At 40.8% G+C, this 13,979-nt stretch overlaps 1 protein-coding gene across 1 annotated transcript in view; it reads left to right on the plus strand.

Moving 5' to 3' along the window:
- Nucleotides 1-592: 592 nt before the first annotated feature.
- LOC140467057 (immunoglobulin-like and fibronectin type III domain-containing protein 1) overlaps nucleotides 593-13,979 on the plus strand; it is an 80,821-nt gene continuing 67,434 nt past the window's right edge. The window contains exon 1 of the mRNA XM_072563119.1: nucleotides 593-713. The gene's annotated coding sequence lies outside the window, so the exon portion shown is untranslated. The remainder of the gene's footprint in view (nucleotides 714-13,979) is intronic.

The raw sequence follows: 13,979 nt of genomic DNA on the forward strand, positions 1-13,979 counted from the left end.
GATCCTTGGGACAAGAGATACCACTTGAAGAGATGACTCCTTAGTCCCTTAGCTAATCCTCAAACTGAGGCAATATAACCAAAACAATCTGCTCATCAGGAAAAATAAATGAACGTGCATTTGAGCTTCTGAAAATGAAGTTCTAATTCTGACCAGGTCAAGTGGCACAAAGCAAATAGATTTTTACAGGTTATGTGTCTGTTAATGGGTTCAAATGTTTCCACGTGATTCATCAGATCATTTGAACATGCAAAACGTAAAGGATAATATTTTTAGCTGCGTTCACAGCAACAAACATGAAACAATACTTGGTAATAATTAGAGTTTTGTCTATGTACATCAAGTGTACATGTTTCATACCCTTGGCGCCATTAGTTGCATAGAGCTCAGTCCAGTGACCAAACATCACTCCTCTTAGATTAGCAGCTGCCGTCTACCTATAGTCTGAGGGCACAGAGGGTGTGAAAGATTGAAAGTAGACGCTATCCACCAATAGCTGGAAGAAATTTGATAACTCTTGCTTCATATCCCTGACAAATCTATTGGCAAGGACCATAAACCATTGGTATTTACTAGGGACTCAAGTCCGATGAAGCACATTCGTCCATTAAGAAACAAGCTGTCTACTTCCCGTGGAAAAAGGACATACAATAATATTAATTTATAAAGAAAAGAAGAAGCACAAACCTTTGGCAGAGTGAAGCAAAATTACCGTGAGTTAGAAAATAGTGTGGTATAACGTGATAATTTCAAGTAATGTTTGCTTTTCAATTCCAGAATAAATCATGGAAAGTTCCTTTAAATGGCTGCTTTTAACAAATGGCAATAATAGATGATGAGTAAGATATCTTTCTGCAGGAATTGCATGGGATAAGTATTTAGGTTATTGCTGTGGAACAATTGGATTTTCTGGCAGATTCTTCGTGTTAAAGAAATGTGAGAAATAGGATAACAGCAACAAATTCAGATAATTAATTGTAATTCAGATTTAAAATGGACAGAAAGGATAGAATTTGAAGAAAGCATTTGGAACTCAGTATAAGAGTTGGGATATCATGTTGCAGCTGCACGGGACATCGGTTCGGCCACTTTTGGAATACTGCGCTCAATTCTGGTCTCTGTGCTATAGGAAAGATGTTTTGAAACTTGAAAGGATTCAGAAAAGACTTACAAGGATGTCGCCAGGCTTTGAGGGGTGAGTTATAGGGAGAGGCTGAATGGGCTGGGGCTATTTTCCCTGGACACTGAGGGGTGACCTTATTGTGGTTTATAAAATCATATGGGGCATAAATAGGATGAATAGCCAAAATAGGGGAGTCCAAAACTCAGCAGCAAAGGTTTAAGGTGAGAGGGGATCAATTTAAAAGTTACCTAAGTGGCAAATCTTTCATGTATCGGGCGGGGCGTGTATGGAGTGAGCTGCCAGAGGAGGTGGTGGAGGCTGGTACAATTACAATATTCAATAGGAAGAGTTTAGAGGGATAAAAGCCAAATGCTGACAAATGAGACTAAATTAATGTAGGATATCTGGTCAGCATGGATGAGTTGGACTGAAGTGTCTGTTTCCGTGCTGTCCAACTCTTTGACTCTATAATTGGTATGAGACCAAAAGCTACAATGTAAAATCTAAAGGTAAATTCTTGTTGCTCAACTAGTTTATTTTCATGAAAGAATTTATAAAAGATTGATTGCACTGACCTTCAACTTAATTAAAATTTGACCTCTCCTGGAAAGTGCTTATTTTCCTTAAGTTTCTGCCTGAATCATTTCCACGATGTCAAACACAAAATCTGCTGAGAGGTTACTGTGGGAACTGTGGGAGATGGGTTGGACCCAGCTGAGGTCCCTGTCAACTACAGTGCCATGCCCATTTCTTTTGATAAGAGTCCTCTCCCCACCTCACATACCACTTCAACCACCTCCAACATTTTCACTCCCCTGGACCCCCACTTATCACCTTTTACCTCCTCTTGACCTGTCCATTGAGAATGGTCAATGTGACACTGGAACCCTCAATTTCTCTGCACCTCTCCCCTCATCCATTCCAACTTATCTCCTAGGAACCGCTGCACTCCATACTCTCAGATCCAATCCTGACTTTGTCATTAAGCTGCTGACAAGGGTGCTGCTATTGTTGTTTGGTGGACTGACCTCTGAGACATTGTTGAGGCTGAATGCCAGCTCTCAGCCACCTCCTCGTATCTCCTCCTGGATCTTGACCCCAACATGAAACATCAGGCGACCATATCCATCGCAGTGACTTAACTCATTTTATCTGCTGATCTCCCCTGACACTGCCTCAAAGCTGATAGCCCTCCGTTCCCACACTACTCCCTTCTATCTCCTTCTGAAAATCCACAAACAGGACTGCCCGGGCAGACTCATTGCTTCTGCCTGTTCCTGCCCCACCAAACTAATCTCTTCCTAACTCAACTTGAGTTTTTCTCCCCGGTCCAATCCCTGCCCACATACACCCATGATTCCTCTGATGCTTTACCTCAGTTTCAGAATTTCCAGTTTGCAGGCTCCAGCCACCTTGTCTTTACCATGGATGTGTAGTCCTTATACACATCCATCCCCCATCAGGATAGTCTTAGGACTCTCTGCTTCTTCCTGCTGAAAAGGCTTTTACTATTCCCAATCCACCACCATCCTCTGCCTGGCCAAGCTCATCCTCACACTGAACAACTTCTCTTTTGGCTCCTCTCACTTTCTTTGGATCAAAGGTGTGGCCATGGGTACCCACATGGGCCCCAGTTATGCCTGTCTCTTTGTGAGGTACATGGAATAATCCAGTCCCACTCAAAACTCTTTCTCCGATATATCGACGATAAAATCGCTGCTGCTTCCCTCTTTCATCCGGAAGTGGAAACATTTTATCAATTTTGTTTCCAATTTCCACCCCACTCTCACCTTCATCTGGTCCATTTTGAACTCTTCCCTTCCCTTCCTTGACATCTGTTGCCACCAATATTCATTGTAAACCCACTGTCTCCCACAGTTACCTTGATGATACATCATCAAACCCTGCTTCGTGTAAATGTTCTATTCTATTCTCTAAGTTACTCTGTCTCCTCCGCGTCTGTTCTGATTATCCCAACTTCAACAAGGAAGTCTCCGAAATGTCCACCTTTTTTCCTCAACAGAGGATTCCCCAGCACAGTTGTTGACAGGGCCCTCAGCCTTCTCCCGCACGTCGGCCCTCACCTCCTCTCTTTCCCCCCACAACAACAATAGGATTCCCCCTTTCCTTACCTTCCATCCCAGCAGCATCCACATCCAGAGGATCAATAGCTGTCATTTCAATCACCTCAGCGGAATGCTATCATCAGATATAGGTTCTCCTTCCCTCCATTTTCAGCTTTCAGCAAGGAACCTTCTCTCCAGAGCACCCTAGTCCACTCCTCCTTCACTCCCATCACTCCTCCATGACACCTTCCCCTAAAAGTGTGAGGATGTAACCTCTGCCCACTTGCTTCTTCCATCCTCAGTATCCAAGAGCCCAAACACACCTTCCAGATGAAGCTTCATTTTACCTGCATTTCACACAATCTAGTCTACTGTATTCACTATTCACAATGTGGTCTCCTATATACTGGGGAAACGAAGTGTAGATTGGGGGACCACTTTGCAGAACACCTACATTTTGTCTGCAGAAAAAGATCCTGAGCTTTCAGTTGCCTGTCACTTCAACACACCACCTTATTCCCTGGCCAACATCTCTGTCACAGGCTAGTTGCAATACCCCAGTGAAGCTCAGCACAAGCTGAAAGAACATGACCTCATTTGCTGCTTGGGAACTCTGCAGCCTTCTGGAATTACTATTGAGATCACCAACATTAGGGCTTGAGGTATCTTCTCCCATAATCCTACCCCATGCGCTATACACCTGGTCTTGTAACCACATTGTTTGTTATTACACACAACCCCCGTTATTAGCCAAGTTAAAAATCACACAGTACCAGGTTATGGCAGTTGTGGAGTACCTGATGAAGGAGCGTCGCTCCGAAAGCTAGTGTGTTTCCAATTAAACCTGTTGGACTATAACCTGGTGTTGTGTGATTTTTAACTTTGTACACCACAGTCCAACAGTGGCATCTCCATGTCATTATTAGCTACTAACAGTCCCTATTAACAGCTATTCACCCTCCTAGCTGGATTGTTACCAACTCCTTTGTCTGCGTAACTGTTCTTGTCTTTCATTGGGCTCTATCTCCACTTATCATTTACTCTTTACCCCCTTGCCCCGACCTATCTTCTGCACAATAAACATTTCTTTTTAATGCGGAAATTCTGAAGAAAGGTCACTCGACCCAAAACTTTAACTCTGATTTCTCTCCACAGATGCTACCAGGCGTGCTGACTTTTTTCAGTAATTTCTGATTTTATTCTTTCTAATTGAATGTATTAACTTGGTACAGCTTGATTAATGAAACTGAAAATCCGTAAACACAAAAAACATTTTAAAAATCTATATTGAATCCCAGGTAGGGCCAACATTTATTGTTCATCCTTAATTGTTCTTGAGGTGTTTGTTTTGAGCTACCTCCTTGAACCGCAGTAAGTACTTGGGGTATGGCAGCATCCACAGTACTATTTTAGGAAGGAAGTTCTGGGATTTTGACCCAGAAATAATGAAAGAATGGCAATAAACTTCTACATAGGATGGTTCAATGCCAGGAGGGGAACTTGCAGATAATGATGTTTCCAAGCATCTGCTACCCTTGTCCTTTTTGGTGGTAGTAGTTGTATATTTGTAAGATAATGGAGGCTTGGTGAGTTGCAGGAGTGAATCTGGTAAATGATACACACTCCTCTCACTGCGCTTTAATAATGGGGAGAGAATACTTAAGGCGATGGATGGAATCCAAATATAATGCCTGTCTTGTTCAGGAGTCGAAATGTGTGGCACTGGAAGAGTACAGCAGGTCAGGCAGTAGCCAAGGAGCATATAGCCCTTCATCAAAAATGTGGTGGGGGTGGGGGTGGGGCTGGGGCTGGGGTAAGGTAGCTGAGAAGGTGATAGGTAGCTCGAGTGGGAGGGTAATTGTAAAACATTGGTGGGGAGGGTGGTGCGGATAGGTGAGAAGGAAGATGGACAGGTGGGACAGGTCAAAAAGGCAGTGCCGAGTTGGAGGGTTAGGTCTGGGATGAGGTGGGGGGAGGGGATATTTGGAAACTAGTGAAGTCGATGTTGATGCCGTGTGGTTGAAAGGTCCCAAGGCGGAAGTTGAAGTGTTTTTCCTCCAGGCACCGGGTGGCTTGGATTTAGTGGTGGAGGTGGCCCAGGACTTGCATATCCGAGATGGAGAGGGAAAGGGAGTTGAAGTGGTTGGCCACAGGGCAGTGGGGATCTGTGTGTCCCAGAGATGTTCCATGAAACATTTTGGGAGTTGGTGTCCTGCCTCCCCAATGTAGAGGAGAACACATCGGAAGTAATGAGGTGGGTGGATATGCAGGAAAATCTCTGCTGGATGTGAAAAATTCCTTTGGGGCCTTTGTTCAGAATAACGTGGAGTTTGTGAATCCAATTGAGCTATTTGTTTATCCTTGTGGCTTATGGACATGCATAACTTCATAAGGAGTTGTGAATGGTGTTGAGCATTGTACAATCAATGAACATTCCCATTTTTGATCTTAGAGTGGAGGGACAATCATTGATAAAGAAGTTTTAAGTAGAAGTAGAAGATTTAATCAGTACCAAGTGCACTGCCATGGAATAGCCTCATTTTAAATAGCCCAACAGCACAGTGGCTCAGGGGTCAGCACTACTGCTGTGCAGCAGACCCGGGTTCAATTCCACCCTTGGGCAACCGTCTGCATGTCCCCATGTCTACATGGATTTCTTCCAGGTGCTCCTGTTTCCTCCCACAGTCCAAAGATGTGCAGGTTAGGTAGATTAGCCATGGGAAATTCAGGATGAGTCGAGGTGGGATGTTCTTTGGAGAGTCAGCGTGGACTTGTTGGACCGAATGGCCTGTTTCCACGCTGTTGCGATTCTACAAAAAGAAACTAAAAATAAATTCTAAGGGTCTTGTAGCAGTGGTAATATTTCTAACTCTGAGCCAGGAAGCCTAGGTTTAAATCCCACTGCTCCAGAAAACACATCATAATATGTTTGAATAGATTGTTCAAAATATCTACATAACACAACTCCTATGAATACCTTTCTCCTTCTAAGCCTTATTAAACAATAAGACTATACAATAAGTTACCACAACACAAAGTGAGAATTCAGACCCAAATTTTAAAAACAAAACCTGTACAGAATTATTTACTCGTCATATTAGTTAGTTTTCTAATAAATTAAAATAATAGGCACAAACGTTTAAAACATCTCTGCCAATTCCTTTCCCCCAAAAGAAGGAATTTAATTTTTCGAGCTGCCTTGAAGGCCTGAAAATGAAAATATTGAACAATAACTTCCAACGATTACTAATTCGCTTTTACTTGAGGTTCTTGGCTTTTTCTAGCATTTAGAATAAAACTAGTGGGAAAGAGGAACGTTAGGAAAAATGTCCAGACTTGCATGGAACAAAACCTGTCCTAAAAAACATGCATTGCATTGACTAAATGAAAGGGCACGACCAGGCAGAAACTCCAGTTGGATACATCAGTGATGCTAGTTGCAGGTTTTGCAGAACATGCTTAATAGTATTTGCATCAATCTGAAGTAACTGTTTGGTGCACAGTATTTTGAGGAGTAGTGAGAAAAGCCATGGCTCACATTGACACCCAAATATGTAACAAGAATAGAAATTGCTGGAAAAGCCCAGCAGGTCTGGCAGCATCTGTGGAGAGGAATCAGGGTTAATGTCTATGGTCGAGTGACCCTTCCTGAGAACACGTAAGCTCAGTGAATTAATTGTGATGACCTCTTCTAGAGGGAAAGTGTTGTGTTGTGGAAACATCAACGACCAAATAATCCTAGGACCCAAGCAAATATTTTGGGAGCTCTGGTTCAAATTGCAATCTTACAGTCAATAGAATTTAAATTCAAATCAAAACCTGGAAATGAAAGATAGTCTCGATCACAGCAATCATTGAATTGGTTGCGCATTATTGCAAAAATCCAATGGATAGCATGTGCCAGCCTACCTGATCTAGCCTTCAGCTATTGAGAAATGAGGCAAACTCATTACTGTCCTGGAAAGGGCCAGTAAGCCATTCAGTTCAAGGAAACCTCTATTGCTGTTACATTTTGATGATGGAGAAAGTTAGATGCTGGAAATCAGAGTTGAAGAGTGTGTTGCTGGAAAAGCGCAGCTGGTCAAGCAACATCTGAGGAGCAGGAGAATCGACATTTTGAGCGTAAGCCCTTCATCAGGAATGAAGGAGCTTTCAGGGTGCTGCTCTTTCATCAGATAATGAGCACTCTGAAAGCTAGTACTCCCAAAAACACCTGTTGGACTATGCGCTGTGTTGTGTGATTTTTAACTGCCAAACGTGTACAGGCAGAATTAATTGCAGTCTGTATCGAATGTTCTTATTTTTACACTGACGGCAGAATCTGGGCATTACATGCGGGCTAGATTGTTTTAATGAATACTTATATTTTTACTTTCTGGGGATATTGTAAATATTGTGGCTTTTTATTTTTCTATATTTTAATTGTTGACTGACACGGGAAAAGGACAAATCAAGTTTCAGCAAGCAACTAGCAGCTGATTAATCTGTGGCCTAGTGACCAATTATGGATAACAAAGGTCTCTTGCCTGCCAATAGTTATCTGATTGACTCATAAGGAGCTGATCACCTCGGGTGTGTGAGAGTGCTCAGGGGAAACATTGGAAGGCAGGGAGCTGCTTTTATTCTGCAGTGAAAAGCATCTCAAACTTGAAGCTTGCCGCTTTACTTATTTTTTCTTACGTTTCTTCTTAATAAAAGAAGAGAAAACAAAAAACATAAAATAAAGAAGAAAAGGAAGGCATTGTCTTTCCCCACAGTAGACTGCCTTTGGCCAGGCAGTTCAGAGTCAATCCTCAACTGAGGAGATTCTAATCTCCTAGTTGTATATTGTTTTCTGTTTTACTCCCACACCATCGCCAAGCTGCAGCAGTGTTTATTTTTCCCCAGCAGCCATATTGTATGTGGGCAGGTGTAGAACACAGTGATGAACAACAAGTGAAAGAAACTTAGCTAGCTGGTTTATTGCTTGTCACCAATTAGTGTAAATCTTAATTAATAAGTCATCAATCTTTATAAGTGTGAACCAGCCACCCTGTGTCTCCTAAAGAGAAGTGAGAGGGCTTGAAGAAGGAGGGTATGGTTTGATCAGCACAAAGAGATTCTAGCAAACCCTATCGACAGGGATCACTGCACTACAGCGCGCGTGCAAGTGTATGTGTGTGTGTAAGTATTGTAGCTAGAGTTTTTAATTATAATAAAGTCATTATTGTTAAATATGGAAAATCAGTCCACACTTTCTGTTGATCTGGGTTTACAAAAATAGGTAAATTCAAAAAGTGTGCATATTTTAAAAATCTATTTAACTTTTGTGATATTTACAGGAATAGCAGGATTTGATTTTCAATGTGCTACCCGAGTGAAGTGTAACATTTGTAAATATTAGGGTCAAAGGCTAGAATTGTTGAGCATTGACTTCACCACATCCTAATGCTGCCTGGCTTCCTGTGTTCTTCCAGTCTCCTGCTTGTCTACCCAGGCTATTTACCCAGACAAGTAAAAGTCAAACACACTGCTGTGTGGATCATAGATGAGACCAGGTGAGGATGGCAGGTTGTCTCCTCTGAAGGAGACAATCCAGTATCTTCTTGACCATTGCATTTCCATAAACAAGACCTCAAACAAATGGACTTCAGGGCAGCCTCATCCCTCCTTCACAAAATTCACAAATAAAATTTAATTCTCAACTATTTGCTTGAGAGCAACATGGCACCATCTAATCTGTGATCCTTAGTGCAAAATGTTGAGTGCAGCAGATCTTTTATTTCTGTTTTGTAAGTTAATGAGGCCTGTATTTTTCAAAAATATTATAATTGTTTTGTCTGCTGAAATAATCAGAATTGTGCAGTTCTTTTATTTCATATTTTACTGCTAAAGTCATTAAGAAGCCAGTTAACTGAGTGCGCTGGATGGCTGGTTTAAAAAGCTGTGTGATGCCAACAGTGTAGGTTCCATTCCCACATTGCCTGAGGTTACTAGGCGTACTTTCCTCCTCAACCATTTCCCTTGCCTGAGGTGTGCTGACCCTCAGGTTAAACTCACCACCAGTCATCCCTCCCTACTGAGGGAGCAGCCCTATGCCATAAGGTAAGACAATAGTGACTTTAACCTTTCACTTCAAGTGATTGTCTACTGTGAAACATGTGCACTTGTTTTATTTCAATCAATATTGTAATTTTTGTCATGAGAACAAATTAATTTTCTATCTCAAACTAATTAAATGAATTTCATTTTTTTGAACTCGTGTCGACAAGTCTCCAGATTGCTTGCCCCGTAATGTTGCTACAATGCGACTGTTCCGACCTGTATCAAGTAAAACAACTGCAAATAATGATGTGAAATTTTTATTACATTAATGAGTCTGATAACTACAGACATGTTGACACCTGATGGCGTTCTGGACTTTTGTTCCTATATGGTGCCATCTGGTGGTTAAAAATTGATTTACACTTCACTATCATAAAAACAGTCTCTGCAATTGAGTTATACAAGGATGTGAGCAAATATTTATTATTGAGTAGCACCAAGATATGTTTCAACACATTTTACACACTTTAGGATAAATGAATAGCCACAAATTCTTAAAAAAACACATATTAATACTTATATATCAATAACAAGTATTTTGCTTACCTTTTGAAATCTGTTTGCTTAACAGAGTTTCATCCTCCATGTGCTCTTCTCAACTTACAACTCTACATCGGCTGTGAATCTCTGCTAATATAATGAATGACTGACTTGGAGAGACAACATTTGTTTTATAGCTAGCTGACTACATCATAGCACTCTAGTATTGTAACAGTGATATATGGATAGATAGGTAGATATGATCCAGATTGTCTGCAAGTTTATAACTTGAACAACATCAATAATTCCTACTTTTTAAGGAATAAAGTAATGAAATCCATCAATTTCCAACAAGGTTCACACCTTAAAATATGTAGCAGCTCCAAGCAGCTGAATATTTTTGGATGTAGAAGTGATTCGAGATTTCTTACAAGAGCTGAACTGCAGCTCAAAGTCATTCAACCATCTAAGTCACAGGCAAAAATAGAATGAATAGGCCTTTGAATATTATGGTAATGTGTAAGATTATTTGCAAGTCTTCATATTATTAATTGTCAAAATTCCTAATTCAGTACCTGGATTTTGAAGATATTTTATTGTATAGCTGGGTTTTAATTTGATATATTGTATTCAGTGTAAACTGATAAGAATCCATTCAATTTGGCAAATTCCATTTATATTGAAAACATTTGGAGCCCTTGCTCAATAGTCAAAACAATTTATCAACAGCTTTGTTTCTCAAAGATGCTTCAAGAAAAAATGTCTCAGAATTCCCAGTTACTTACAATTTAGATTCAATGTCATCATTATCACACAGACCTGTAGTGGAACTGTCCTTACCTCTGGGTCAGAAGGTTTGATACCAAGGAGGTGTATCATAACATGTTTAAACAGGTTAACTTTTAAAAATCCACGGAACTGAAGTATCTTTACAGTCATACTTATTTACTAGTTAAATATTTTGTTCCTTCCCTGCAACTCAAAATCAAATTGACCAATTTCGTTGGTACTCTTTAAAAGTATAAAGTGGAGAACTTATGGTTCCATGCACTGGCTATAGTGGCTTCGGTTTTATGCCTCTATACAAAAAGCAAATACATCAAAGTTGACTGTGGCAAGTCATAGAACATAGAACATTACAGCACAGTGCAGGCCCTTCGGCCCTCGATGTTGCACTGAACTGTGAAACCAATCTGAAGCTCATCTCACCTACACTAATCCATTTTCATCCATACGTTTATCCAATGACCATTTAAATGCTCTTAAAGTTGGCGAGGCTGCTACTGTGGTAGGCAAGGCATTCCACGCTTCTACTCCTCTCTGAATAATGAAACTACCTCTGACATCTGTTCTATGTCTATCACCACTCAATTTAAAGCTATGTTCCTTCATGCTAGCCATCACCGTCTGAACATTGTCCACCCTATCTAACCCTCTGATTATCTTCTATGTCTCAAATAAGTCACCTCTCAACCTTATTCACCCTAATGAAAACAGCGCCAAGTCCCTCAGCTTTTCCTCATAAGACCTTCCCTCCAGACCTGGCGACATCCTAATTAATCTCCTCTGAACCCTTTCCAAAGCTTCCACATCCTTGCTATAATGAGGTGACCAGAACTGTGCACAATACCTCAACTGTGGCTGCCCCAGACCTTTGTACAGCTGCAACATGACCGTATGGCTCCAAACCTCAATCACTCTACCAATAAAAGCTAACACGCCATATGCTTTCTCAACAACCCTATAAACCTAGGTGGCAACTTTCAGGGATCTATTTATATGGACACACTGCTCATCTACACTACTAAGAATCTTACCATTAGCCCAATATTCTTCATTCCTGTTGCTCCTTCCAGTGTGAATCACCTCACACTTTTCTGCATTAACCTCCATTTGCCACCTCTCAGCCCAGCTCTGCAGCTTATCTATGTCCCTCTGTAACCTGCAACATCCTTCAGCACTATCCACAACTCCACCGACCTTATGTCATCTGCAAATTTACTAACCCATCCTACTATGCCCTCATCCAGGTCATTTAGAAAAATGACAAACAGCAGTGGCCCCAAAACAGATCCCTGTGGTATACCGCTAGTAACTGAACTCCTGGATGGACATTTCCAATCAACCACCACCCTCTGTCTTCTTTCAGCTAGCCAAGTCACATTGCAAAAAGTAGATTGCTCCAAATATCCTACATATATATCAAAAATACATACATTGTCATATGCAGCTCAGAATGGTGGATGAGCACTGAGTGAATGAATCTCCTTCATCTCACTTCTACATCACTGCAGCTTGTTTTTCTTGACTCAGTTCAGCAGACCTGGAATGTTTCCTTTGTCTTCCTGTTAAGGAGTAGTGACTTCTTCCAAATGGCTCCTGCACAAAAAAATGGGAAATCACAACCAAACTAATTATGCAGATCAAAACCTAAAACTGCTGCTATTCCCAAAACTGTCACATCAGGTTTTATATTAAACATTGGTAAGCCTAAGGCTGGGCACAAACCTTTCCAAACTCCTTTAGTCATTGTAATTAATATTTCACTGTCTCAGCTATTAGACTGGGTGGCTTCTGTTGTAGAAGGTAATGGTCCAGAAAAAAAAAATTCAAGTTGCTTGAACTCCATGCAATGTGATGATATCATACACAGTCATTGGGTGGAGACCGGGCATTCTACATGAACCTGAATTGCAAGTCCTTACTAATTAATTCTAACTAATTGTGCGGTTGTACTCAATCAATAAACCAAAATGCTCTGGGGCTCTTGTAGTACAGTGGTAGCATTCTTATTGCTAAGACAGAATGATCTGTGTTCAAGTCTCACTTACTCCAGAGCTGTTTTTAACCAAGTTGATTGTTTTCTTTAAAACAAAAATAAGTACCTCTTCTGTTTTGACCATAGTCGTCCAATCTTTTTGTATACGGGAGCCACATTTCAGTTTTTCTCTCTTTTGGAGAGGGACAAGTGGCATGGACAGTACACAAATTTCAAAAAGTTATGGTTTACCACAATGGCATCAAACATAAATTTCAGAAATAAATTAGATTTTGAATTAAAAATCTGTTCTTGTAAACGAGTGACTAATAAAATAACCATTTATAAAGTCAAACAGCACGGTTAACAGATAATATCTTTTAGTTTACCTTTTGCATTAAGAATCTGAGCTAGAGACAGATAAAGGTCCCTGCCCCAATCCTGATCATATGAGAAGATGTTGGGGACCAGAGCTGAGTTAAGGAGTTGTGTTTCACCAACACTGATCTTGATTCCTCTGTAGTTGGGCACACTCCTTGATGGAATTTACTTGGAATTGGATGTTCAAAGCTGGTTACATTTCAGCCAGATTTTCCTTCTCTTCCAGCCTGCTTTTAGTTCTTAGGGAAGGATGAAGCAGTGAAGGGTGGGTGTATGAACGGCTTAGATACACTCACCCAACCATGCATCCATATTTACTTAAGCATCCCTGCATGCAATGACCCACTCCCTTTCCTCTGTAATTCATGGTCAATGTGTTTGTATTGCAAATTATTTCCTTTTGTGAAATAATCCCAGCTTCTGTTTTAACTTTTACTGCCACTTTACTGCGTTTCAAACACAGTGCCTATAAAACATGTAAGATAATACCCTTCACTGTACCTTGGTACACGTGACAGTAATGAATCAAATCAAATCAGAGGATGAGCGCACAAACAGAAGAAATGAGTAAAATAGACCTCAACTGTCAAAAAAGGAAAATAAAACAAATAGACAAGTTTTGAGAATAGGGAGATAGATTTATTTTGAACTCACAATCTGTCCATAAATTCCACACTCACTCGCTCACCAATCTGCACTTATTCCCCAATTCACTCTCATTCATTACCAATCCATACACATTCATTTACTCACCAGTTCATCCACACTGACTCAACAATACTTACTAACTCACTTCCTCATTAACCAACCCACAAATGCATACTCACACACCAATCCACCCTCACTTACCCATTCACTCAACAATCTTCACTCACTGATTCACTCACCAAATCATCCACACTCACTTACTCACCAATCCACCATGCTCACTCAACAATACTGACTGACTCATCAATCCACTCTCACCCACTTAACGATCCACCCTCATTCACGCACTCAATGATCCACCTTCACTCACTCACCAATCCTTCCACATTCACTCACCATTAAACCATTGTCACTTACTCAAGAGTGAACCTATTGGCAG

The sequence above is a fragment of the Chiloscyllium punctatum genome, chromosome 45 (assembly GCF_047496795.1).
Source record: "Chiloscyllium punctatum isolate Juve2018m chromosome 45, sChiPun1.3, whole genome shotgun sequence".
Classification (NCBI taxonomy): domain Eukaryota; kingdom Metazoa; phylum Chordata; class Chondrichthyes; order Orectolobiformes; family Hemiscylliidae; genus Chiloscyllium; species Chiloscyllium punctatum.